The 22,767-nt window shown below is 54.6% G+C and overlaps 26 non-coding genes across 26 annotated transcripts; 17 read left to right on the forward strand and 9 right to left on the reverse strand.

Annotated features, from left to right (window-relative positions):
* The first annotated feature begins 821 nt into the window (after positions 1-821).
* Positions 822-893, forward strand: TRNAE-CUC (transfer RNA glutamic acid (anticodon CUC)). The gene has a single exon. It is a non-coding gene; the product is annotated as a tRNA-Glu (tRNA).
* A 340-nt stretch (positions 894-1,233) lies between these two features.
* On the forward strand, positions 1,234-1,305 carry TRNAE-CUC (transfer RNA glutamic acid (anticodon CUC)). The gene has a single exon. It is a non-coding gene; the product is annotated as a tRNA-Glu (tRNA).
* A 904-nt stretch (positions 1,306-2,209) lies between these two features.
* Positions 2,210-2,292, reverse strand: TRNAL-UAA (transfer RNA leucine (anticodon UAA)). The gene has a single exon. It is a non-coding gene; the product is annotated as a tRNA-Leu (tRNA).
* A 1,295-nt stretch (positions 2,293-3,587) lies between these two features.
* Positions 3,588-3,659, forward strand: TRNAE-CUC (transfer RNA glutamic acid (anticodon CUC)). Its single transcript has one exon. It is a non-coding gene; the product is annotated as a tRNA-Glu (tRNA).
* Positions 3,660-4,563: 904 nt separating this feature from the next.
* Positions 4,564-4,646, reverse strand: TRNAL-UAA (transfer RNA leucine (anticodon UAA)). The gene has a single exon. It is a non-coding gene; the product is annotated as a tRNA-Leu (tRNA).
* An 894-nt stretch (positions 4,647-5,540) lies between these two features.
* On the forward strand, positions 5,541-5,612 carry TRNAE-CUC (transfer RNA glutamic acid (anticodon CUC)). Its single transcript has one exon. It is a non-coding gene; the product is annotated as a tRNA-Glu (tRNA).
* A 340-nt stretch (positions 5,613-5,952) lies between these two features.
* TRNAE-CUC (transfer RNA glutamic acid (anticodon CUC)) lies at positions 5,953-6,024 on the forward strand. Its single transcript has one exon. It is a non-coding gene; the product is annotated as a tRNA-Glu (tRNA).
* Positions 6,025-6,951: 927 nt separating this feature from the next.
* Positions 6,952-7,034, reverse strand: TRNAL-UAA (transfer RNA leucine (anticodon UAA)). The gene has a single exon. It is a non-coding gene; the product is annotated as a tRNA-Leu (tRNA).
* An 890-nt stretch (positions 7,035-7,924) lies between these two features.
* TRNAE-CUC (transfer RNA glutamic acid (anticodon CUC)) lies at positions 7,925-7,996 on the forward strand. The gene has a single exon. It is a non-coding gene; the product is annotated as a tRNA-Glu (tRNA).
* A 1,304-nt stretch (positions 7,997-9,300) lies between these two features.
* Positions 9,301-9,383, reverse strand: TRNAL-UAA (transfer RNA leucine (anticodon UAA)). Its single transcript has one exon. It is a non-coding gene; the product is annotated as a tRNA-Leu (tRNA).
* Positions 9,384-10,277: 894 nt separating this feature from the next.
* Positions 10,278-10,349, forward strand: TRNAE-CUC (transfer RNA glutamic acid (anticodon CUC)). Its single transcript has one exon. It is a non-coding gene; the product is annotated as a tRNA-Glu (tRNA).
* A 340-nt stretch (positions 10,350-10,689) lies between these two features.
* TRNAE-CUC (transfer RNA glutamic acid (anticodon CUC)) lies at positions 10,690-10,761 on the forward strand. The gene has a single exon. It is a non-coding gene; the product is annotated as a tRNA-Glu (tRNA).
* A 927-nt stretch (positions 10,762-11,688) lies between these two features.
* Positions 11,689-11,771, reverse strand: TRNAL-UAA (transfer RNA leucine (anticodon UAA)). The gene has a single exon. It is a non-coding gene; the product is annotated as a tRNA-Leu (tRNA).
* Positions 11,772-12,661: 890 nt separating this feature from the next.
* TRNAE-CUC (transfer RNA glutamic acid (anticodon CUC)) lies at positions 12,662-12,733 on the forward strand. The gene has a single exon. It is a non-coding gene; the product is annotated as a tRNA-Glu (tRNA).
* A 1,304-nt stretch (positions 12,734-14,037) lies between these two features.
* TRNAL-UAA (transfer RNA leucine (anticodon UAA)) lies at positions 14,038-14,120 on the reverse strand. The gene has a single exon. It is a non-coding gene; the product is annotated as a tRNA-Leu (tRNA).
* An 894-nt stretch (positions 14,121-15,014) lies between these two features.
* Positions 15,015-15,086, forward strand: TRNAE-CUC (transfer RNA glutamic acid (anticodon CUC)). The gene has a single exon. It is a non-coding gene; the product is annotated as a tRNA-Glu (tRNA).
* A 340-nt stretch (positions 15,087-15,426) lies between these two features.
* Positions 15,427-15,498, forward strand: TRNAE-CUC (transfer RNA glutamic acid (anticodon CUC)). Its single transcript has one exon. It is a non-coding gene; the product is annotated as a tRNA-Glu (tRNA).
* A 915-nt stretch (positions 15,499-16,413) lies between these two features.
* TRNAL-UAA (transfer RNA leucine (anticodon UAA)) lies at positions 16,414-16,496 on the reverse strand. The gene has a single exon. It is a non-coding gene; the product is annotated as a tRNA-Leu (tRNA).
* Positions 16,497-17,386: 890 nt separating this feature from the next.
* Positions 17,387-17,458, forward strand: TRNAE-CUC (transfer RNA glutamic acid (anticodon CUC)). Its single transcript has one exon. It is a non-coding gene; the product is annotated as a tRNA-Glu (tRNA).
* A 340-nt stretch (positions 17,459-17,798) lies between these two features.
* TRNAE-CUC (transfer RNA glutamic acid (anticodon CUC)) lies at positions 17,799-17,870 on the forward strand. Its single transcript has one exon. It is a non-coding gene; the product is annotated as a tRNA-Glu (tRNA).
* A 904-nt stretch (positions 17,871-18,774) lies between these two features.
* Positions 18,775-18,857, reverse strand: TRNAL-UAA (transfer RNA leucine (anticodon UAA)). The gene has a single exon. It is a non-coding gene; the product is annotated as a tRNA-Leu (tRNA).
* Positions 18,858-19,751: 894 nt separating this feature from the next.
* Positions 19,752-19,823, forward strand: TRNAE-CUC (transfer RNA glutamic acid (anticodon CUC)). The gene has a single exon. It is a non-coding gene; the product is annotated as a tRNA-Glu (tRNA).
* Positions 19,824-20,163: 340 nt separating this feature from the next.
* Positions 20,164-20,235, forward strand: TRNAE-CUC (transfer RNA glutamic acid (anticodon CUC)). The gene has a single exon. It is a non-coding gene; the product is annotated as a tRNA-Glu (tRNA).
* A 904-nt stretch (positions 20,236-21,139) lies between these two features.
* On the reverse strand, positions 21,140-21,222 carry TRNAL-UAA (transfer RNA leucine (anticodon UAA)). The gene has a single exon. It is a non-coding gene; the product is annotated as a tRNA-Leu (tRNA).
* Positions 21,223-22,108: 886 nt separating this feature from the next.
* TRNAE-CUC (transfer RNA glutamic acid (anticodon CUC)) lies at positions 22,109-22,180 on the forward strand. Its single transcript has one exon. It is a non-coding gene; the product is annotated as a tRNA-Glu (tRNA).
* A 340-nt stretch (positions 22,181-22,520) lies between these two features.
* Positions 22,521-22,592, forward strand: TRNAE-CUC (transfer RNA glutamic acid (anticodon CUC)). Its single transcript has one exon. It is a non-coding gene; the product is annotated as a tRNA-Glu (tRNA).
* Positions 22,593-22,767: the final 175 nt, after the last annotated feature.

Raw genomic sequence — 22,767 nt, forward strand, 5'->3', positions numbered from 1 at the left:
GAGTGCCCCCTGCAGGAGGTTGGATGGAATTGGCTTGCGAGCGGCAAACGTCTCTCACTTAACAGCATTACAATAGCCTCCAGCTGACTGCAAGTACGGTTGCGGAAACCTCCCGGGTGCTGCAGTCGTTTCCCCGGTGGCCTAGTGGTGAGGATTTGGTGCTTTCACTGCCACGGGCCTGGCTTCGAGTCCCCGACCAGAGTGTGTGCTTTGAGTAAAGGTGGTCTAGGGCAGTCCAGAGGCAGGCTGAGCCTCGAAGGCTGGTGCAGGCCTTGGTGTGCGAGCCCGAAAAAAGGGCAGCTCCTATGTCATCCCTTCTTGCCCTCCGGCACTTGCTGTACAAGCAAAGCCCCCTTTGAACTCTGCATGGTAACCCTGCTGTGTCTCGCAGGCAATCATGGCCTGCCGCCTTTTAATAAACGTGCTCTCCCACGAAGCAGTTCTCCTAAGGAGGGTTAGTTGTGAGTGTGCATCTTCAGCGGCAGCCTCTAGGGGGAGCTTCAGCACTGACCCACAAAAGCTCATAGCGAGGAAGGCTGTCCTTTCAGGAGAGCAAGACAGGAATATCAGCGCTTGGAAGTGAAAGCGCAAACGTTCCCAAAGTGATGCTGTCTTCAATCTCTAAGCTCCCCTTTTCGCAGACCATCACAAGTGTTTTTGTTTTCTTTCTTTCTTTCTTTCTTTATTTCTTTATTTATTTATTTATTAGCAGAAACGGCCCCCGAAGACCTGCAGGCACTGGTGCCCATTGTAGCAGAGGCCCTCAGCCTTTGGACTCGGACGCCACCATCTGAGCGACACGCAACGGGGTGCACCCACCGTCCCTGGTGGTCTAGTGGTTAGGATTCGGCGCTCTCACCGCCGCGGCCCGGGTTGGATTCCCGGTCAGGGAAGGAGCTCTTTTAACAACTGACATTTTTATTTACAGCAATGCAGTTAACTGGCGACCGGAAATCTTGCTCCCAGATGCAGATTTGCGTGCACAAAATGGAGGAAGTGCCCTCAGCGCGACGCAAAACGTGTTTATGGCAGAGTCCCATTCATTCTCCTGTCGCTGCGGAAAGACTGCCCTTGACGCAAAAAAGGCAGCTTCCTTTTTCACCGCTGGAGAGAACCTATCTGCTCGGCCCTCCCCCTCTCTTCCCAGTCCCCCAATGGACTGGCCTTTGAGGCACCTGCAGGCATTGTGCACTCGGACACCACTGCCCGGCCTTCCCGAGCTGTCCAGCGGTCTCCCTGGTGGTCTAGTGGTTAGGATTCGGCGCTCTCACCGCCGCGGCCCGGGTTCGATTCCCGGTCAGGGAAGAGAGGCTTTTACTGAATGACATTTTTACAGAAATTCAAACAACTGCGTCTCAAAAAATATTTCTTTCAAATGTAGCTTCACTCACAGGCAATAGCGGCGTGGCTCCCCTGGCGGTAACTCCAAGCATCTTTTCAGCATGGTCCCTTACCGGAAGCTGTCGCCGCTAGAAGTGGGCCTGTGCCCCAAAAAGGAAGCTTTCTTTCTTCCAAAGCTGTAGAGAAAATATTAGTCCTGTCGCCCTGCCAAAGCCGAGCTCGCCCACCATCCCTAGCCTCATCAGACCAAGACCTTGCCCGGGACCCTGGGGCAGAGGGCTGCAGAAATGGTTGCGTACCGGTTTGGAGGAGAAAAGCAGGGGAGGGAGGGGTCGTAGCTGCTTGATTTGCATACAGAGCTGTGGTCTGCTGGGAAAGTGCAGCCTTTGGAGCTTGGCAAAGGCTTCGCAAGGGGCCCGAGCATTGCCCTCGCCCCGTTTGTTGACAGGTTCTCCTTCTATGGGCTGAAGGGCCCTGTAGCCTGATTTGAGGTTGGACGCTCTATTATTCACAGGGGTGTACCGGGCCTAGACGGTGACTGGCTGACCCGTCAGGGCATCGCCCGTTTGGAAGCCCGTTTCGGAAGCGGAGGCGGGAATCCCTGCCCAATTTTCTTTTGGGGTGGTAGGGCTGTTGGCGGGGTTGCACAAGCTCTGCCAACTTTGGCGGCTTAAGCTTGGGATGCGAGGGACATGGTACAAAAATGCAAAGGTTTTCCAGGAAAAGAGTCTACGGGCAACGATTCCTTGTTGCTCTTTTCAGGTGAACTCAAGCCTCAGGGCTTTGAGGTAGGGGCACTGCCTACAGACAGCAGGAAAGGGCTTGTGCGAAGCTGCTGCCGCATTTAGGTAAGAAGAGTAAAAACCTGTACCAGGAGTGGGGCTCGAACCCACGCGGACACTTGTCCATTGGATCTTAAGTCCAACGCCTTAACCACTCGGCCATCCTGGTGAGCTGCTGCAAAGGGCTTCGAATTGAATCTTTGCTGTTTCAGCAGCAGGCGAACAAGTGGAAAACCAGCCCAGAGTGCCCCCTGCAGGAGGTTGGATGGAATTGGCTTGCGAGCGGCAAACGTCTCTCACTTAACAGCATTACAATAGCCTCCAGCTGACTGCAAGTACGGTTGCGGAAACCTCCCGGGTGCTGCAGTCGTTTCCCCGGTGGCCTAGTGGTGAGGATTTGGTGCTTTCACTGCCACGGGCCTGGCTTCGAGTCCCCGACCAGAGTGTGTGCTTTGAGTAAAGGTGGTCTAGGGCAGTCCAGAGGCAGGCTGAGCCTCGAAGGCTGGTGCAGGCCTTGGTGTGCGAGCCCGAAAAAAGGGCAGCTCCTATGTCATCCCTTCTTGCCCTCCGGCACTTGCTGTACAAGCAAAGCCCCCTTTGAACTCTGCATGGTAACCCTGCTGTGTCTCGCAGGCAATCATGGCCTGCCGCCTTTTAATAAACGTGCTCTCCCACGAAGCAGTTCTCCTAAGGAGGGTTAGTTGTGAGTGTGCATCTTCAGCGGCAGCCTCTAGGGGGAGCTTCAGCACTGACCCACAAAAGCTCATAGCGAGGAAGGCTGTCCTTTCAGGAGAGCAAGACAGGAATATCAGCGCTTGGAAGTGAAAGCGCAAACGTTCCCAAAGTGATGCTGTCTTCAATCTCTAAGCTCCCCTTTTCGCAGACCATCACAAGTGTTTTTGTTTTCTTTCTTTCTTTCTTTCTTTCTTTCTTTATTTCTTTATTTATTAGCAGAAACGGCCCCCGAAGACCTGCAGGCACTGGTGCCCATTGTAGCAGAGGCCCTCAGCCTTTGGACTCGGACGCCACCATCTGAGCGACACGCAACGGGGTGCACCCACCGTCCCTGGTGGTCTAGTGGTTAGGATTCCGCCGCGGCCTGGGTTCGATTCCCGGTCAGGGAAGGAGCTCTTTTAACAACTGACATTTTTATTTACAGCAATGCAGTTAACTGGCGACCGGAAATCTTGCTCCCAGATGCAGATTTGCGTGCACAAAATGGAGGAAGTGCCCTCAGCGCGACGCAAAACGTGTTTATGGCAGAGTCCCATTCATTCTCCTGTCGCTGCGGAAAGACTGCCCTTGACGCAAAAAAGGCAGCTTCCTTTTTCACCGCTGGAGAGAACCTATCTGCTCGGCCCTCCCCCTCTCTTCCCAGTCCCCCAATGGACTGGCCTTTGAGGCACCTGCAGGCATTGTGCACTCGGACACCACTGCCCGGCCTTCCCGAGTTGTCCAGCGGTCTCCCTGGTGGTCTAGTGGTTAGGATTCGGCGCTCTCACCGCCGCGGCCCGGGTTCGATTCCCGGTCAGGGAAGAGAGGCTTTTACTGAATGACATTTTTACAGAAATTCAAACAACTGCGTCTCAAAAAATATTTCTTTCAAATGTAGCTTCACTCACAGGCAATAGCGGCGTGGCTCCCCTGGCGGTAACTCCAAGCATCTTTTCAGCATGGTCCCTTACCGGAAGCTGTCGCCGCTAGAAGTGGGCCTGTGCCCCAAAAAGGAAGCTTTCTTTCTTCCAAAGCTGTAGAGAAAATATTAGTCCTGTCGCCCTGCCAAAGCCGAGCTCGCCCACCATCCCTAGCCTCATCAGACCAAGACCTTGCCCGGGACCCTGGGGCAGAGGGCTGCAGAAATGGTTGCGTACCGGTTTGGAGGAGAAAAGCAGGGGAGGGAGGGGTCGTAGCTGCTTGATTTGCATACAGAGCTGTGGTCTGCTGGGAAAGTGCAGCCTTTGGAGCTTGGCAAAGGCTTCGCAAGGGGCCCGAGCATTGCCCTCGCCCCGTTTGTTGACAGGTTCTCCTTCTATGGGCTGAAGGGCCCTGTAGCCTGATTTGAGGTTGGACGCTCTATTATTCACAGGGGTGTACCGGGCCTAGACGGTGACTGGCTGACCCGTCAGGGCATCGCCCGTTTGGAAGCCCGTTTCGGAAGCGGAGGCGGGAATCCCTGCCCAATTTTCTTTTGGGGTGGTAGGGCTGTTGGCGGGGTTGCACAAGCTCTGCCAACTTTGGCGGCTTAAGCTTGGGATGCGAGGGACATGGTACAAAAATGCAAAGGTTTTCCAGGAAAAGAGTCTACGGGCAACGATTCCTTGTTGCTCTTTTCAGGTGAACTCAAGCCTCAGGGCTTTGAGGTAGGGGCACTGCCTACAGACAGCAGGAAAGGGCTTGTGCGAAGCTGCTGCCGCATTTAGGTAAGAAGAGTAAAAACCTGTACCAGGAGTGGGGCTCGAACCCACGCGGACACTTGTCCATTGGATCTTAAGTCCAACGCCTTAACCACTCGGCCATCCTGGTGAGCTGCTGCAAAGGGCTTCGAATTGAATCTTTGCTGTTTCAGCAGCAGGCGAACAAGTGGAAAACCAGCCCAGAGTGCCCCCTGCAGGAGGTTGGATGGAATTGGCTTGCGAGCGGCAAACGTCTCTCACTTAACAGCATTACAATAGCCTCCAGCTGACTGCAAGTACGGTTGCGGAAACCTCCCGGGTGCTGCAGTCGTTTCCCCGGTGGCCTAGTGGTGAGGATTTGGTGCTTTCACTGCCACGGGCCTGGCTTCGAGTCCCCGACCAGAGTGTGTGCTTTGAGTAAAGGTGGTCTAGGGCAGTCCAGAGGCAGGCTGAGCCTCGAAGGCTGGTGCAGGCCTTGGTGTGCGAGCCCGAAAAAAGGGCAGCTCCTATGTCATCCCTTCTTGCCCTCCGGCACTTGCTGTACAAGCAAAGCCCCCTTTGAACTCTGCATGGTAACCCTGCTGTGTCTCGCAGGCAATCATGGCCTGCCGCCTTTTAATAAACGTGCTCTCCCACGAAGCAGTTCTCCTAAGGAGGGTTAGTTGTGAGTGTGCATCTTCAGCGGCAGCCTCTAGGGGGAGCTTCAGCACTGACCCACAAAAGCTCATAGCGAGGAAGGCTGTCCTTTCAGGAGAGCAAGACAGGAATATCAGCGCTTGGAAGTGAAAGCGCAAACGTTCCCAAAGTGATGCTGTCTTCAATCTCTAAGCTCCCCTTTTCGCAGACCATCACAAGTGTTTTTGTTTTCTTTCTTTCTTTCTTTCTTTATTTCTTTATTTATTTATTTATTAGCAGAAACGGCCCCCGAAGACCTGCAGGCACTGGTGCCCATTGTAGCAGAGGCCCTCAGCCTTTGGACTCGGACGCCACCATCTGAGCGACACGCAACGGGGTGCACCCACCGTCCCTGGTGGTCTAGTGGTTAGGATTCGGCGCTCTCACCGCCGCGGCCCGGGTTGGATTCCCGGTCAGGGAAGGAGCTCTTTTAACAACTGACATTTTTATTTACAGCAATGCAGTTAACTGGCGACCGGAAATCTTGCTCCCAGATGCAGATTTGCGTGCACAAAATGGAGGAAGTGCCCTCAGCGCGACGCAAAACGTGTTTATGGCAGAGTCCCATTCATTCTCCTGTCGCTGCGGAAAGACTGCCCTTGACGCAAAAAAGGCAGCTTCCTTTTTCACCGCTGGAGAGAACCTATCTGCTCGGCCCTCCCCCTCTCTTCCCAGTCCCCCAATGGACTGGCCTTTGAGGCACCTGCAGGCATTGTGCACTCGGACACCACTGCCCGGCCTTCCCGAGCTGTCCAGCGGTCTCCCTGGTGGTCTAGTGGTTAGGATTCGGCGCTCTCACCGCCGCGGCCCGGGTTCGATTCCCGGTCAGGGAAGAGAGGCTTTTACTGAATGACATTTTTACAGAAATTCAAACAACTGCGTCTCAAAAAATATTTCTTTCAAATGTAGCTTCACTCACAGGCAATAGCGGCGTGGCTCCCCTGGCGGTAACTCCAAGCATCTTTTCAGCATGGTCCCTTACCGGAAGCTGTCGCCGCTAGAAGTGGGCCTGTGCCCCAAAAAGGAAGCTTTCTTTCTTCCAAAGCTGTAGAGAAAATATTAGTCCTGTCGCCCTGCCAAAGCCGAGCTCGCCCACCATCCCTAGCCTCATCAGACCAAGACCTTGCCCGGGACCCTGGGGCAGAGGGCTGCAGAAATGGTTGCGTACCGGTTTGGAGGAGAAAAGCAGGGGAGGGAGGGGTCGTAGCTGCTTGATTTGCATACAGAGCTGTGGTCTGCTGGGAAAGTGCAGCCTTTGGAGCTTGGCAAAGGCTTCGCAAGGGGCCCGAGCATTGCCCTCGCCCCGTTTGTTGACAGGTTCTCCTTCTATGGGCTGAAGGGCCCTGTAGCCTGATTTGAGGTTGGACGCTCTATTATTCACAGGGGTGTACCGGGCCTAGACGGTGACTGGCTGACCCGTCAGGGCATCGCCCGTTTGGAAGCCCGTTTGGAAGCCCGTTTCGGAAGCCGTGAGGAAGCGGAGGCGGGAATCCCTGCCCAATTTTCTTTTGGGGTGGTAGGGCTGTTGGCGGGGTTGCACAAGCTCTGCCAACTTTGGCGGCTTAAGCTTGGGATGCGAGGGACATGGTACAAAAATGCAAAGGTTTTCCAGGAAAAGAGTCTACGGGCAACGATTCCTTGTTGCTCTTTTCAGGTGAACTCAAGCCTCAGGGCTTTGAGGTAGGGGCACTGCCTACAGACAGCAGGAAAGGGCTTGTGCGAAGCTGCTGCCGCATTTAGGTAAGAAGAGTAAAAACCTGTACCAGGAGTGGGGCTCGAACCCACGCGGACACTTGTCCATTGGATCTTAAGTCCAACGCCTTAACCACTCGGCCATCCTGGTGAGCTGCTGCAAAGGGCTTCGAATTGAATCTTTGCTGTTTCAGCAGCAGGCGAACAAGTGGAAAACCAGCCCAGAGTGCCCCCTGCAGGAGGTTGGATGGAATTGGCTTGCGAGCGGCAAACGTCTCTCACTTAACAGCATTACAATAGCCTCCAGCTGACTGCAAGTACGGTTGCGGAAACCTCCCGGGTGCTGCAGTCGTTTCCCCGGTGGCCTAGTGGTGAGGATTTGGTGCTTTCACTGCCACGGGCCTGGCTTCGAGTCCCCGACCAGAGTGTGTGCTTTGAGTAAAGGTGGTCTAGGGCAGTCCAGAGGCAGGCTGAGCCTCGAAGGCTGGTGCAGGCCTTGGTGTGCGAGCCCGAAAAAAGGGCAGCTCCTATGTCATCCCTTCTTGCCCTCCGGCACTTGCTGTACAAGCAAAGCCCCCTTTGAACTCTGCATGGTAACCCTGCTGTGTCTCGCAGGCAATCATGGCCTGCCGCCTTTTAATAAACGTGCTCTCCCACGAAGCAGTTCTCCTAAGGAGGGTTAGTTGTGAGTGTGCATCTTCAGCGGCAGCCTCTAGGGGGAGCTTCAGCACTGACCCACAAAAGCTCATAGCGAGGAAGGCTGTCCTTTCAGGAGAGCAAGACAGGAATATCAGCGCTTGGAAGTGAAAGCGCAAACGTTCCCAAAGTGATGCTGTCTTCAATCTCTAAGCTCCCCTTTTCGCAGACCATCACAAGTGTTTTTGTTTTCTTTCTTTCTTTCTTTCTTTCTTTATTTCTTTATTTATTAGCAGAAACGGCCCCCGAAGACCTGCAGGCACTGGTGCCCATTGTAGCAGAGGCCCTCAGCCTTTGGACTCGGACGCCACCATCTGAGCGACACGCAACGGGGTGCACCCACCGTCCCTGGTGGTCTAGTGGTTAGGATTCGGCGCTCTCACCGCCGCGGCCTGGGTTCGATTCCCGGTCAGGGAAGGAGCTCTTTTAACAACTGACATTTTTATTTACAGCAATGCAGTTAACTGGCGACCGGAAATCTTGCTCCCAGATGCAGATTTGCGTGCACAAAATGGAGGAAGTGCCCTCAGCGCGACGCAAAACGTGTTTATGGCAGAGTCCCATTCATTCTCCTGTCGCTGCGGAAAGACTGCCCTTGACGCAAAAAAGGCAGCTTCCTTTTTCACCGCTGGAGAGAACCTATCTGCTCGGCCCTCCCCCTCTCTTCCCAGTCCCCCAATGGACTGGCCTTTGAGGCACCTGCAGGCATTGTGCACTCGGACACCACTGCCCGGCCTTCCCGAGTTGTCCAGCGGTCTCCCTGGTGGTCTAGTGGTTAGGATTCGGCGCGGCCCGGGTTCGATTCCCGGTCAGGGAAGAGAGGCTTTTACTGAATGACATTTTTACAGAAATTCAAACAACTGCGTCTCAAAAAATATTTCTTTCAAATGTAGCTTCACTCACAGGCAATAGCGGCGTGGCTCCCCTGGCGGTAACTCCAAGCATCTTTTCAGCATGGTCCCTTACCGGAAGCTGTCGCCGCTAGAAGTGGGCCTGTGCCCCAAAAAGGAAGCTTTCTTTCTTCCAAAGCTGTAGAGAAAATATTAGTCCTGTCGCCCTGCCAAAGCCGAGCTCGCCCACCATCCCTAGCCTCATCAGACCAAGACCTTGCCCGGGACCCTGGGGCAGAGGGCTGCAGAAATGGTTGCGTACCGGTTTGGAGGAGAAAAGCAGGGGAGGGAGGGGTCGTAGCTGCTTGATTTGCATACAGAGCTGTGGTCTGCTGGGAAAGTGCAGCCTTTGGAGCTTGGCAAAGGCTTCGCAAGGGGCCCGAGCATTGCCCTCGCCCCGTTTGTTGACAGGTTCTCCTTCTATGGGCTGAAGGGCCCTGTAGCCTGATTTGAGGTTGGACGCTCTATTATTCACAGGGGTGTACCGGGCCTAGACGGTGACTGGCTGACCCGTCAGGGCATCGCCCGTTTGGAAGCCCGTTTCGGAAGCGGAGGCGGGAATCCCTGCCCAATTTTCTTTTGGGGTGGTAGGGCTGTTGGCGGGGTTGCACAAGCTCTGCCAACTTTGGCGGCTTAAGCTTGGGATGCGAGGGACATGGTACAAAAATGCAAAGGTTTTCCAGGAAAAGAGTCTACGGGCAACGATTCCTTGTTGCTCTTTTCAGGTGAACTCAAGCCTCAGGGCTTTGAGGTAGGGGCACTGCCTACAGACAGCAGGAAAGGGCTTGTGCGAAGCTGCTGCCGCATTTAGGTAAGAAGAGTAAAAACCTGTACCAGGAGTGGGGCTCGAACCCACGCGGACACTTGTCCATTGGATCTTAAGTCCAACGCCTTAACCACTCGGCCATCCTGGTGAGCTGCTGCAAAGGGCTTCGAATTGAATCTTTGCTGTTTCAGCAGCAGGCGAACAAGTGGAAAACCAGCCCAGAGTGCCCCCTGCAGGAGGTTGGATGGAATTGGCTTGCGAGCGGCAAACGTCTCTCACTTAACAGCATTACAATAGCCTCCAGCTGACTGCAAGTACGGTTGCGGAAACCTCCCGGGTGCTGCAGTCGTTTCCCCGGTGGCCTAGTGGTGAGGATTTGGTGCTTTCACTGCCACGGGCCTGGCTTCGAGTCCCCGACCAGAGTGTGTGCTTTGAGTAAAGGTGGTCTAGGGCAGTCCAGAGGCAGGCTGAGCCTCGAAGGCTGGTGCAGGCCTTGGTGTGCGAGCCCGAAAAAAGGGCAGCTCCTATGTCATCCCTTCTTGCCCTCCGGCACTTGCTGTACAAGCAAAGCCCCCTTTGAACTCTGCATGGTAACCCTGCTGTGTCTCGCAGGCAATCATGGCCTGCCGCCTTTTAATAAACGTGCTCTCCCACGAAGCAGTTCTCCTAAGGAGGGTTAGTTGTGAGTGTGCATCTTCAGCGGCAGCCTCTAGGGGGAGCTTCAGCACTGACCCACAAAAGCTCATAGCGAGGAAGGCTGTCCTTTCAGGAGAGCAAGACAGGAATATCAGCGCTTGGAAGTGAAAGCGCAAACGTTCCCAAAGTGATGCTGTCTTCAATCTCTAAGCTCCCCTTTTCGCAGACCATCACAAGTGTTTTTGTTTTCTTTCTTTCTTTCTTTCTTTATTTCTTTATTTATTTATTTATTAGCAGAAACGGCCCCCGAAGACCTGCAGGCACTGGTGCCCATTGTAGCAGAGGCCCTCAGCCTTTGGACTCGGACGCCACCATCTGAGCGACACGCAACGGGGTGCACCCACCGTCCCTGGTGGTCTAGTGGTTAGGATTCGGCGCTCTCACCGCCGCGGCCCGGGTTGGATTCCCGGTCAGGGAAGGAGCTCTTTTAACAACTGACATTTTTATTTACAGCAATGCAGTTAACTGGCGACCGGAAATCTTGCTCCCAGATGCAGATTTGCGTGCACAAAATGGAGGAAGTGCCCTCAGCGCGACGCAAAACGTGTTTATGGCAGAGTCCCATTCATTCTCCTGTCGCTGCGGAAAGACTGCCCTTGACGCAAAAAAGGCAGCTTCCTTTTTCACCGCTGGAGAGAACCTATCTGCTCGGCCCTCCCCCTCTCTTCCCAGTCCCCCAATGGACTGGCCTTTGAGGCACCTGCAGGCATTGTGCACTCGGACACCACTGCCCGGCCTTCCCGAGCTGTCCAGCGGTCTCCCTGGTGGTCTAGTGGTTAGGATTCGGCGCTCTCACCGCCGCGGCCCGGGTTCGATTCCCGGTCAGGGAAGAGAGGCTTTTACTGAATGACATTTTTACAGAAATTCAAACAACTGCGTCTCAAAAAATATTTCTTTCAAATGTAGCTTCACTCACAGGCAATAGCGGCGTGGCTCCCCTGGCGGTAACTCCAAGCATCTTTTCAGCATGGTCCCTTACCGGAAGCTGTCGCCGCTAGAAGTGGGCCTGTGCCCCAAAAAGGAAGCTTTCTTTCTTCCAAAGCTGTAGAGAAAATATTAGTCCTGTCGCCCTGCCAAAGCCGAGCTCGCCCACCATCCCTAGCCTCATCAGACCAAGACCTTGCCCGGGACCCTGGGGCAGAGGGCTGCAGAAATGGTTGCGTACCGGTTTGGAGGAGAAAAGCAGGGGAGGGAGGGGTCGTAGCTGCTTGATTTGCATACAGAGCTGTGGTCTGCTGGGAAAGTGCAGCCTTTGGAGCTTGGCAAAGGCTTCGCAAGGGGCCCGAGCATTGCCCTCGCCCCGTTTGTTGACAGGTTCTCCTTCTATGGGCTGAAGGGCCCTGTAGCCTGATTTGAGGTTGGACGCTCTATTATTCACAGGGGTGTACCGGGCCTAGACGGTGACTGGCTGACCCGTCAGGGCATCGCCCGTTTGGAAGCCCGTTTGGAAGCCCGTTTCGGAAGCCGTGAGGAAGCGGAGGCGGGAATCCCTGCCCAATTTTCTTTTGGGGTGGTAGGGCTGTTGGCGGGGTTGCACAAGCTCTGCCAACTTTGGCGGCTTAAGCTTGGGATGCGAGGGACATGGTACAAAAATGCAAAGGTTTTCCAGGAAAAGAGTCTACGGGCAACGATTCCTTGTTGCTCTTTTCAGGTGAACTCAAGCCTCAGGGCTTTGAGGTAGGGGCACTGCCTACAGACAGCAGGAAAGGGCTTGTGCGAAGCTGCTGCCGCATTTAGGTAAGAAGAGTAAAAACCTGTACCAGGAGTGGGGCTCGAACCCACGCGGACACTTGTCCATTGGATCTTAAGTCCAACGCCTTAACCACTCGGCCATCCTGGTGAGCTGCTGCAAAGGGCTTCGAATTGAATCTTTGCTGTTTCAGCAGCAGGCGAACAAGTGGAAAACCAGCCCAGAGTGCCCCCTGCAGGAGGTTGGATGGAATTGGCTTGCGAGCGGCAAACGTCTCTCACTTAACAGCATTACAATAGCCTCCAGCTGACTGCAAGTACGGTTGCGGAAACCTCCCGGGTGCTGCAGTCGTTTCCCCGGTGGCCTAGTGGTGAGGATTTGGTGCTTTCACTGCCACGGGCCTGGCTTCGAGTCCCCGACCAGAGTGTGTGCTTTGAGTAAAGGTGGTCTAGGGCAGTCCAGAGGCAGGCTGAGCCTCGAAGGCTGGTGCAGGCCTTGGTGTGCGAGCCCGAAAAAAGGGCAGCTCCTATGTCATCCCTTCTTGCCCTCCGGCACTTGCTGTACAAGCAAAGCCCCCTTTGAACTCTGCATGGTAACCCTGCTGTGTCTCGCAGGCAATCATGGCCTGCCGCCTTTTAATAAACGTGCTCTCCCACGAAGCAGTTCTCCTAAGGAGGGTTAGTTGTGAGTGTGCATCTTCAGCGGCAGCCTCTAGGGGGAGCTTCAGCACTGACCCACAAAAGCTCATAGCGAGGAAGGCTGTCCTTTCAGGAGAGCAAGACAGGAATATCAGCGCTTGGAAGTGAAAGCGCAAACGTTCCCAAAGTGATGCTGTCTTCAATCTCTAAGCTCCCCTTTTCGCAGACCATCACAAGTGTTTTTGTTTTCTTTCTTTCTTTCTTTCTTTCTTTATTTCTTTATTTATTAGCAGAAACGGCCCCCGAAGACCTGCAGGCACTGGTGCCCATTGTAGCAGAGGCCCTCAGCCTTTGGACTCGGACGCCACCATCTGAGCGACACGCAACGGGGTGCACCCACCGTCCCTGGTGGTCTAGTGGTTAGGATTCGGCGCTCTCACCGCCGCGGCCTGGGTTCGATTCCCGGTCAGGGAAGGAGCTCTTTTAACAACTGACATTTTTATTTACAGCAATGCAGTTAACTGGCGACCGGAAATCTTGCTCCCAGATGCAGATTTGCGTGCACAAAATGGAGGAAGTGCCCTCAGCGCGACGCAAAACGTGTTTATGGCAGAGTCCCATTCATTCTCCTGTCGCTGCGGAAAGACTGCCCTTGACGCAAAAAAGGCAGCTTCCTTTTTCACCGCTGGAGAGAACCTATCTGCTCGGCCCTCCCCCTCTCTTCCCAGTCCCCCAATGGACTGGCCTTTGAGGCACCTGCAGGCATTGTGCACTCGGACACCACTGCCCGGCCTTCCCGAGTTGTCCAGCGGTCTCCCTGGTGGTCTAGTGGTTAGGATTCGGCGCGGCCCGGGTTCGATTCCCGGTCAGGGAAGAGAGGCTTTTACTGAATGACATTTTTACAGAAATTCAAACAACTGCGTCTCAAAAAATATTTCTTTCAAATGTAGCTTCACTCACAGGCAATAGCGGCGTGGCTCCCCTGGCGGTAACTCCAAGCATCTTTTCAGCATGGTCCCTTACCGGAAGCTGTCGCCGCTAGAAGTGGGCCTGTGCCCCAAAAAGGAAGCTTTCTTTCTTCCAAAGCTGTAGAGAAAATATTAGTCCTGTCGCCCTGCCAAAGCCGAGCTCGCCCACCATCCCTAGCCTCATCAGACCAAGACCTTGCCCGGGACCCTGGGGCAGAGGGCTGCAGAAATGGTTGCGTACCGGTTTGGAGGAGAAAAGCAGGGGAGGGAGGGGTCGTAGCTGCTTGATTTGCATACAGAGCTGTGGTCTGCTGGGAAAGTGCAGCCTTTGGAGCTTGGCAAAGGCTTCGCAAGGGGCCCGAGCATTGCCCTCGCCCCGTTTGTTGACAGGTTCTCCTTCTATGGGCTGAAGGGCCCTGTAGCCTGATTTGAGGTTGGACGCTCTATTATTCACAGGGGTGTACCGGGCCTAGACGGTGACTGGCTGACCCGTCAGGGCATCGCCCGTTTGGAAGCCCGTTTCGGAAGCGGAGGCGGGAATCCCTGCCCAATTTTCTTTTGGGGTGGTAGGGCTGTTGGCGGGGTTGCACAAGCTCTGCCAACTTTGGCGGCTTAAGCTTGGGATGCGAGGGACATGGTACAAAAATGCAAAGGTTTTCCAGGAAAAGAGTCTACGGGCAACGATTCCTTGTTGCTCTTTTCAGGTGAACTCAAGCCTCAGGGCTTTGAGGTAGGGGCACTGCCTACAGACAGCAGGAAAGGGCTTGTGCGAAGCTGCTGCCGCATTTAGGTAAGAAGAGTAAAAACCTGTACCAGGAGTGGGGCTCGAACCCACGCGGACACTTGTCCATTGGATCTTAAGTCCAACGCCTTAACCACTCGGCCATCCTGGTGAGCTGCTGCAAAGGGCTTCGAATTGAATCTTTGCTGTTTCAGCAGCAGGCGAACAAGTGGAAAACCAGCCCAGAGTGCCCCCTGCAGGAGGTTGGATGGAATTGGCTTGCGAGCGGCAAACGTCTCTCACTTAACAGCATTACAATAGCCTCCAGCTGACTGCAAGTACGGTTGCGGAAACCTCCCGGGTGCTGCAGTCGTTTCCCCGGTGGCCTAGTGGTGAGGATTTGGTGCTTTCACTGCCACGGGCCTGGCTTCGAGTCCCCGACCAGAGTGTGTGCTTTGAGTAAAGGTGGTCTAGGGCAGTCCAGAGGCAGGCTGAGCCTCGAAGGCTGGTGCAGGCCTTGGTGTGCGAGCCCGAAAAAAGGGCAGCTCCTATGTCATCCCTTCTTGCCCTCCGGCACTTGCTGTACAAGCAAAGCCCCCTTTGAACTCTGCATGGTAACCCTGCTGTGTCTCGCAGGCAATCATGGCCTGCCGCCTTTTAATAAACGTGCTCTCCCACGAAGCAGTTCTCCTAAGGAGGGTTAGTTGTGAGTGTGCATCTTCAGCGGCAGCCTCTAGGGGGAGCTTCAGCACTGACCCACAAAAGCTCATAGCGAGGAAGGCTGTCCTTTCAGGAGAGCAAGACAGGAATATCAGCGCTTGGAAGTGAAAGCGCAAACGTTCCCAAAGTGATGCTGTCTTCAATCTCTAAGCTCCCCTTTTCGCAGACCATCACAAGTGTTTTTGTTTTCTTTCTTTCTTTCTTTCTTTATTTCTTTATTTATTTATTTATTAGCAGAAACGGCCCCCGAAGACCTGCAGGCACTGGTGCCCATTGTAGCAGAGGCCCTCAGCCTTTGGACTCGGACGCCACCATCTGAGCGACACGCAACGGGGTGCACCCACCGTCCCTGGTGGTCTAGTGGTTAGGATTCGGCGCTCTCACCGCCGCGGCCCGGGTTGGATTCCCGGTCAGGGAAGGAGCTCTTTTAACAACTGACATTTTTATTTACAGCAATGCAGTTAACTGGCGACCGGAAATCTTGCTCCCAGATGCAGATTTGCGTGCACAAAATGGAGGAAGTGCCCTCAGCGCGACGCAAAACGTGTTTATGGCAGAGTCCCATTCATTCTCCTGTCGCTGCGGAAAGACTGCCCTTGACGCAAAAAAGGCAGCTTCCTTTTTCACCGCTGGAGAGAACCTATCTGCTCGGCCCTCCCCCTCTCTTCCCAGTCCCCCAATGGACTGGCCTTTGAGGCACCTGCAGGCATTGTGCACTCGGACACCACTGCCCGGCCTTCCCGAGCTGTCCAGCGGTCTCCCTGGTGGTCTAGTGGTTAGGATTCGGCGCTCTCACCGCCGCGGCCCGGGTTCGATTCCCGGTCAGGGAAGAGAGGCTTTTACTGAATGACATTTTTACAGAAATTCAAACAACTGCGTCTCAAAAAATATTTCTTTCAAATGTAGCTTCACTCACAGGCAATAGCGGCGTGGCTCCCCTGGCGGTAACTCCAAGCATCTTTTCAGCATGGTCCCTTACCGGAAGCTGTCGCCGCTAGAAGTGGGCCTGTGCCCCAAAAAGGAAGCTTTCTTTCTTCCAAAGCTGTAGAGAAAATATTAGTCCTGTCGCCCTGCCAAAGCCGAGCTCGCCCACCATCCCTAGCCTCATCAGACCAAGACCTTGCCCGGGACCCTGGGGCAGAGGGCTGCAGAAATGGTTGCGTACCGGTTTGGAGGAGAAAAGCAGGGGAGGGAGGGGTCGTAGCTGCTTGATTTGCATACAGAGCTGTGGTCTGCTGGGAAAGTGCAGCCTTTGGAGCTTGGCAAAGGCTTCGCAAGGGGCCCGAGCATTGCCCTCGCCCCGTTTGTTGACAGGTTCTCCTTCTATGGGCTGAAGGGCCCTGTAGCCTGATTTGAGGTTGGACGCTCTATTATTCACAGGGGTGTACCGGGCCTAGACGGTGACTGGCTGACCCGTCAGGGCATCGCCCGTTTGGAAGCCCGTTTCGGAAGCCGTGAGGAAGCGGAGGCGGGAATCCCTGCCCAATTTTCTTTTGGGGTGGTAGGGCTGTTGGCGGGGTTGCACAAGCTCTGCCAACTTTGGCGGCTTAAGCTTGGGATGCGAGGGACATGGTACAAAAATGCAAAGGTTTTCCAGGAAAAGAGTCTACGGGCAACGATTCCTTGTTGCTCTTTTCAGGTGAACTCAAGCCTCAGGGCTTTGAGGTAGGGGCACTGCCTACAGACAGCAGGAAAGGGCTTGTGCGAAGCTGCTGCCGCATTTAGGTAAGAAGAGTAAAAACCTGTACCAGGAGTGGGGCTCGAACCCACGCGGACACTTGTCCATTGGATCTTAAGTCCAACGCCTTAACCACTCGGCCATCCTGGTGAGCTGCTGCAAAGGGCTTCGAATTGAATCTTTGCTGTTTCAGCAGCAGGCGAACAAGTGGAAAACCAGCCCAGAGTGCCCCCTGCAGGAGGTTGGATGGAATTGGCTTGCGAGCGGCAAACGTCTCTCACTTAACAGCATTACAATAGCCTCCAGCTGACTGCAAGTACGGTTGCGGAAACCTCCCGGGTGCTGCAGTCGTTTCCCCGGTGGCCTAGTGGTGAGGATTTGGTGCTTTCACTGCCACGGGCCTGGCTTCGAGTCCCCGACCAGAGTGTGTGCTTTGAGTAAAGGTGGTCTAGGGCAGTCCAGAGGCAGGCTGAGCCTCGAAGGCTGGTGCAGGCCTTGGTGTGCGAGCCCGAAAAAAGGGCAGCTCCTATGTCATCCCTTCTTGCCCTCCGGCACTTGCTGTACAAGCAAAGCCCCCTTTGAACTCTGCATGGTAACCCTGCTGTGTCTCGCAGGCAATCATGGCCTGCCGCCTTTTAATAAACGTGCTCTCCCACGAAGCAGTTCTCCTAAGGAGGGTTAGTTGTGAGTGTGCATCTTCAGCGGCAGCCTCTAGGGGGAGCTTCAGCACTGACCCACAAAAGCTCATAGCGAGGAAGGCTGTCCTTTCAGGAGAGCAAGACAGGAATATCAGCGCTTGGAAGTGAAAGCGCAAACGTTCCCAAAGTGATGCTGTCTTCAATCTCTAAGCTCCCCTTTTCGCAGACCATCACAAGTGTTTTTGTTTTCTTTCTTTCTTTCTTTCTTTATTTATTTATTTATTTATTAGCAGAAACGGCCCCCGAAGACCTGCAGGCACTGGTGCCCATTGTAGCAGAGGCCCTCAGCCTTTGGACTCGGACGCCACCATCTGAGCGACACGCAACGGGGTGCACCCACCGTCCCTGGTGGTCTAGTGGTTAGGATTCGGCGCTCTCACCGCCGCGGCCTGGGTTCGATTCCCGGTCAGGGAAGGAGCTCTTTTAACAACTGACATTTTTATTTACAGCAATGCAGTTAACTGGCGACCGGAAATCTTGCTCCCAGATGCAGATTTGCGTGCACAAAATGGAGGAAGTGCCCTCAGCGCGACGCAAAACGTGTTTATGGCAGAGTCCCATTCATTCTCCTGTCGCTGCGGAAAGACTGCCCTTGACGCAAAAAAGGCAGCTTCCTTTTTCACCGCTGGAGAGAACCTATCTGCTCGGCCCTCCCCCTCTCTTCCCAGTCCCCCAATGGACTGGCCTTTGAGGCACCTGCAGGCATTGTGCACTCGGACACCACTGCCCGGCCTTCCCGAGTTGTCCAGCGGTCTCCCTGGTGGTCTAGTGGTTAGGATTCGGCGCTCTCACCGCCGCGGCCCGGGTTCGATTCCCGGTCAGGGAAGAGAGGCTTTTACTGAATGACATTTTTACAGAAATTCAAACAACTGCGTCTCAAAAAATATTTCTTTCAAATGTAGCTTCACTCACAGGCAATAGCGGCGTGGCTCCCCTGGCGGTAACTCCAAGCATCTTTTCAGCATGGTCCCTTACCGGAAGCTGTCGCCGCTAGAAGTGGGCCTGTGCCCCAAAAAGGAAGCTTTCTTTCTTCCAAAGCTGTAGAGAAAATATTAGTCCTGTCGCCCTGCCAAAGCCGAGCTCGCCCACCATCCCTAGCCTCATCAGACCAAGACCTTGCCCGGGACCCTGGGGCAGAGGGCTGCAGAAATGGTTGCGTACCGGTTTGGAGGAGAAAAGCAGGGGAGGGAGGGGTCGTAGCTGCTTGATTTGCATACAGAGCTGTGGTCTGCTGGGAAAGTGCAGCCTTTGGAGCTTGGCAAAGGCTTCGCAAGGGGCCCGAGCATTGCCCTCGCCCCGTTTGTTGACAGGTTCTCCTTCTATGGGCTGAAGGGCCCTGTAGCCTGATTTGAGGTTGGACGCTCTATTATTCACAGGGGTGTACCGGGCCTAGACGGTGACTGGCTGACCCGTCAGGGCATCGCCCGTTTGGAAGCCCGTTTCGGAAGCGGAGGCGGGAATCCCTGCCCAATTTTCTTTTGGGGTGGTAGGGCTGTTGGCGGGGTTGCACAAGCTCTGCCAACTTTGGCGGCTTAAGCTTGGGATGCGAGGGACATGGTACAAAAATGCAAAGGTTTTCCAGGAAAAGAGTCTACGGGCAACGATTCCTTGTTGCTCTTTTCAGGTGAACTCAAGCCTCAGGGCTTTGAGGTAGGGGCACTGCCTACAGACAGCAGGAAAGGGCTTGTGCGAAGCTGCTGCCGCATTTAGGTAAGAAGAGTAAAAACCTGTACCAGGAGTGGGGCTCGAACCCACGCGGACACTTGTCCATTGGATCTTAAGTCCAACGCCTTAACCACTCGGCCATCCTGGTGAGCTGCTGCAAAGGGCTTCGAATTGAATCTTTGCTGTTTCAGCAGCAGGCGAACAAGTGGAAAACCAGCCCAGAGTGCCCCCTGCAGGAGGTTGGATGGAATTGGCTTGCGAGCGGCAAACGTCTCTCACTTAACAGCATTACAATAGCCTCCAGCTGACTGCAAGTACGGTTGCGGAAACCTCCCGGGTGCTGCAGTCGTTTCCCCGGTGGCCTAGTGGTGAGGATTTGGTGCTTTCACTGCCACGGGCCTGGCTTCGAGTCCCCGACCAGAGTGTGTGCTTTGAGTAAAGGTGGTCTAGGGCAGTCCAGAGGCAGGCTGAGCCTCGAAGGCTGGTGCAGGCCTTGGTGTGCGAGCCCGAAAAAAGGGCAGCTCCTATGTCATCCCTTCTTGCCCTCCGGCACTTGCTGTACAAGCAAAGCCCCCTTTGAACTCTGCATGGTAACCCTGCTGTGTCTCGCAGGCAATCATGGCCTGCCGCCTTTTAATAAACGTGCTCTCCCACGAAGCAGTTCTCCTAAGGAGGGTTAGTTGTGAGTGTGCATCTTCAGCGGCAGCCTCTAGGGGGAGCTTCAGCACTGACCCACAAAAGCTCATAGCGAGGAAGGCTGTCCTTTCAGGAGAGCAAGACAGGAATATCAGCGCTTGGAAGTGAAAGCGCAAACGTTCCCAAAGTGATGCTGTCTTCAATCTCTAAGCTCCCCTTTTCGCAGACCATCACAAGTGTTTTTGTTTTCTTTCTTTCTTTCTTTCTTTCTTTCTTTATTTCTTTATTTATTAGCAGAAACGGCCCCCGAAGACCTGCAGGCACTGGTGCCCATTGTAGCAGAGGCCCTCAGCCTTTGGACTCGGACGCCACCATCTGAGCGACACGCAACGGGGTGCACCCACCGTCCCTGGTGGTCTAGTGGTTAGGATTCGGCGCTCTCACCGCCGCGGCCTGGGTTCGATTCCCGGTCAGGGAAGGAGCTCTTTTAACAACTGACATTTTTATTTACAGCAATGCAGTTAACTGGCGACCGGAAATCTTGCTCCCAGATGCAGATTTGCGTGCACAAAATGGAGGAAGTGCCCTCAGCGCGACGCAAAACGTGTTTATGGCAGAGTCCCATTCATTCTCCTGTCGCTGCGGAAAGACTGCCCTTGACGCAAAAAAGGCAGCTTCCTTTTTCACCGCTGGAGAGAACCTATCTGCTCGGCCCTCCCCCTCTCTTCCCAGTCCCCCAATGGACTGGCCTTTGAGGCACCTGCAGGCATTGTGCACTCGGACACCACTGCCCGGCCTTCCCGAGTTGTCCAGCGGTCTCCCTGGTGGTCTAGTGGTTAGGATTCGGCGCTCTCACCGCCGCGGCCCGGGTTCGATTCCCGGTCAGGGAAGAGAGGCTTTTACTGAATGACATTTTTACAGAAATTCAAACAACTGCGTCTCAAAAAATATTTCTTTCAAATGTAGCTTCACTCACAGGCAATAGCGGCGTGGCTCCCCTGGCGGTAACTCCAAGCATCTTTTCAGCATGGTCCCTTACCGGAAGCTGTCGCCGCTAGAAGTGGGCCTGTGCCCCAAAAAGGAAGCTTTCTTTCTTCCAAAGCTGTAGAGAAAATATTAGTCCTGTCGCCCTGCCAAAGCCGAGCTCGCCCACCATCCCTAGCCTCATCAGACCAAGACCTTGCCCGGGACCCTGGGGCAGAGGGCTGCAGAAATGGTTGCGTACCGGTTTGGAGGAGAAAAGCAGGGGAGGGAGGGGTCGTAGCTGCTTGATTTGCATACAGAGCTGTGGTCTGCTGGGAAAGTGCAGCCTTTGGAGCTTGGCAAAGGCTTCGCAAGGGGCCCGAGCATTGCCCTCGCCCCGTTTGTTGACAGGTTCTCCTTCTATGGGCTGAAGGGCCCTGTAGCCTGATTTGAGGTTGGACGCTCTATTATTCACAGGGGTGTACCGGGCCTAGACGGTGACTGGCTGACCCGTCAGGGCATCGCCCGTTTGGAAGCCCGTTTCGGAAGCGGAGGCGGGAATCCCTGCCCAATTTTCTTTTGGGGTGGTAGGGCTGTTGGCGGGGTTGCACAAGCTCTGCCAACTTTGGCGGCTTAAGCTTGGGATGCGAGGGACATGGTACAAAAATGCAAAGGTTTTCCAGGAAAAGAGTCTACGGGCAACGATTCCTTGTTGCTCTTTTCAGGTGAACTCAAGCCTCAGGGCTTTGAGGTAGGGGCACTGCCTACAGACAGCAGGAAAGGGCTTGTGCGAAGCTGCTGCCGCATTTAGGTAAGAAGAGTAAAAACCTGTACCAGGAGTGGGGCTCGAACCCACGCGGACACTTGTCCATTGGATCTTAAGTCCAACGCCTTAACCACTCGGCCATCCTGGTGAGCTGCTGCAAAGGGCTTCGAATTGAATCTTTGCTGTTTCAGCAGCAGGCGAACAAGTGGAAAACCAGCCCAGAGTGCCCCCTGCAGGAGGTTGGATGGAATTGGCTTGCGAGCGGCAAACGTCTCTCACTTAACAGCATTACAATAGCCTCCAGCTGACTGCAAGTACGGTTGCGGAAACCTCCCGGGTGCTGCAGTCGTTTCCCCGGTGGCCTAGTGGTGAGGATTTGGTGCTTTCACTGCCACGGGCCTGGCTTCGAGTCCCCGACCAGAGTGTGTGCTTTGAGTAAAGGTGGTCTAGGGCAGTCCAGAGGCAGGCTGAGCCTCGAAGGCTGGTGCAGGCCTTGGTGTGCGAGCCCGAAAAAAGGGCAGCTCCTATGTCATCCCTTCTTGCCCTCCGGCACTTGCTGTACAAGCAAAGCCCCCTTTGAACTCTGCATGGTAACCCTGCTGTGTCTCGCAGGCAATCATGGCCTGCCGCCTTTTAATAAACGTGCTCTCCCACGAAGCAGTTCTCCTAAGGAGGGTTAGTTGTGAGTGTGCATCTTCAGCGGCAGCCTCTAGGGGGAGCTTCAGCACTGACCCACAAAAGCTCATAGCGAGGAAGGCTGTCCTTTCAGGAGAGCAAGACAGGAATATCAGCGCTTGGAAGTGAAAGCGCAAACGTTCCCAAAGTGATGCTGTCTTCAATCTCTAAGCTCCCCTTTTCGCAGACCATCACAAGTGTTTTTGTTTTCTTTCTTTCTTTATTTCTTTATTTATTTATTTATTAGCAGAAACGGCCCCCGAAGACCTGCAGGCACTGGTGCCCATTGTAGCAGAGGCCCTCAGCCTTTGGACTCGGACGCCACCATCTGAGCGACACGCAACGGGGTGCACCCACCGTCCCTGGTGGTCTAGTGGTTAGGATTCGGCGCTCTCACCGCCGCGGCCCGGGTTGGATTCCCGGTCAGGGAAGGAGCTCTTTTAACAACTGACATTTTTATTTACAGCAATGCAGTTAACTGGCGACCGGAAATCTTGCTCCCAGATGCAGATTTGCGTGCACAAAATGGAGGAAGTGCCCTCAGCGCGACGCAAAACGTGTTTATGGCAGAGTCCCATTCATTCTCCTGTCGCTGCGGAAAGACTGCCCTTGACGCAAAAAAGGCAGCTTCCTTTTTCACCGCTGGAGAGAACCTATCTGCTCGGCCCTCCCCCTCTCTTCCCAGTCCCCCAATGGACTGGCCTTTGAGGCACCTGCAGGCATTGTGCACTCGGACACCACTGCCCGGCCTTCCCGAGCTGTCCAGCGGTCTCCCTGGTGGTCTAGTGGTTAGGATTCGGCGCTCTCACCGCCGCGGCCCGGGTTCGATTCCCGGTCAGGGAAGAGAGGCTTTTACTGAATGACATTTTTACAGAAATTCAAACAACTGCGTCTCAAAAAATATTTCTTTCAAATGTAGCTTCACTCACAGGCAATAGCGGCGTGGCTCCCCTGGCGGTAACTCCAAGCATCTTTTCAGCATGGTCCCTTACCGGAAGCTGTCGCCGCTAGAAGTGGG

Source organism: Ambystoma mexicanum, chromosome 5p (genome assembly GCF_040938575.1).
Source record: "Ambystoma mexicanum isolate Mex_15411 chromosome 5p, UKY_AmexF1_1, whole genome shotgun sequence".
In the NCBI taxonomy this organism is placed as follows: domain Eukaryota; kingdom Metazoa; phylum Chordata; class Amphibia; order Caudata; family Ambystomatidae; genus Ambystoma; species Ambystoma mexicanum.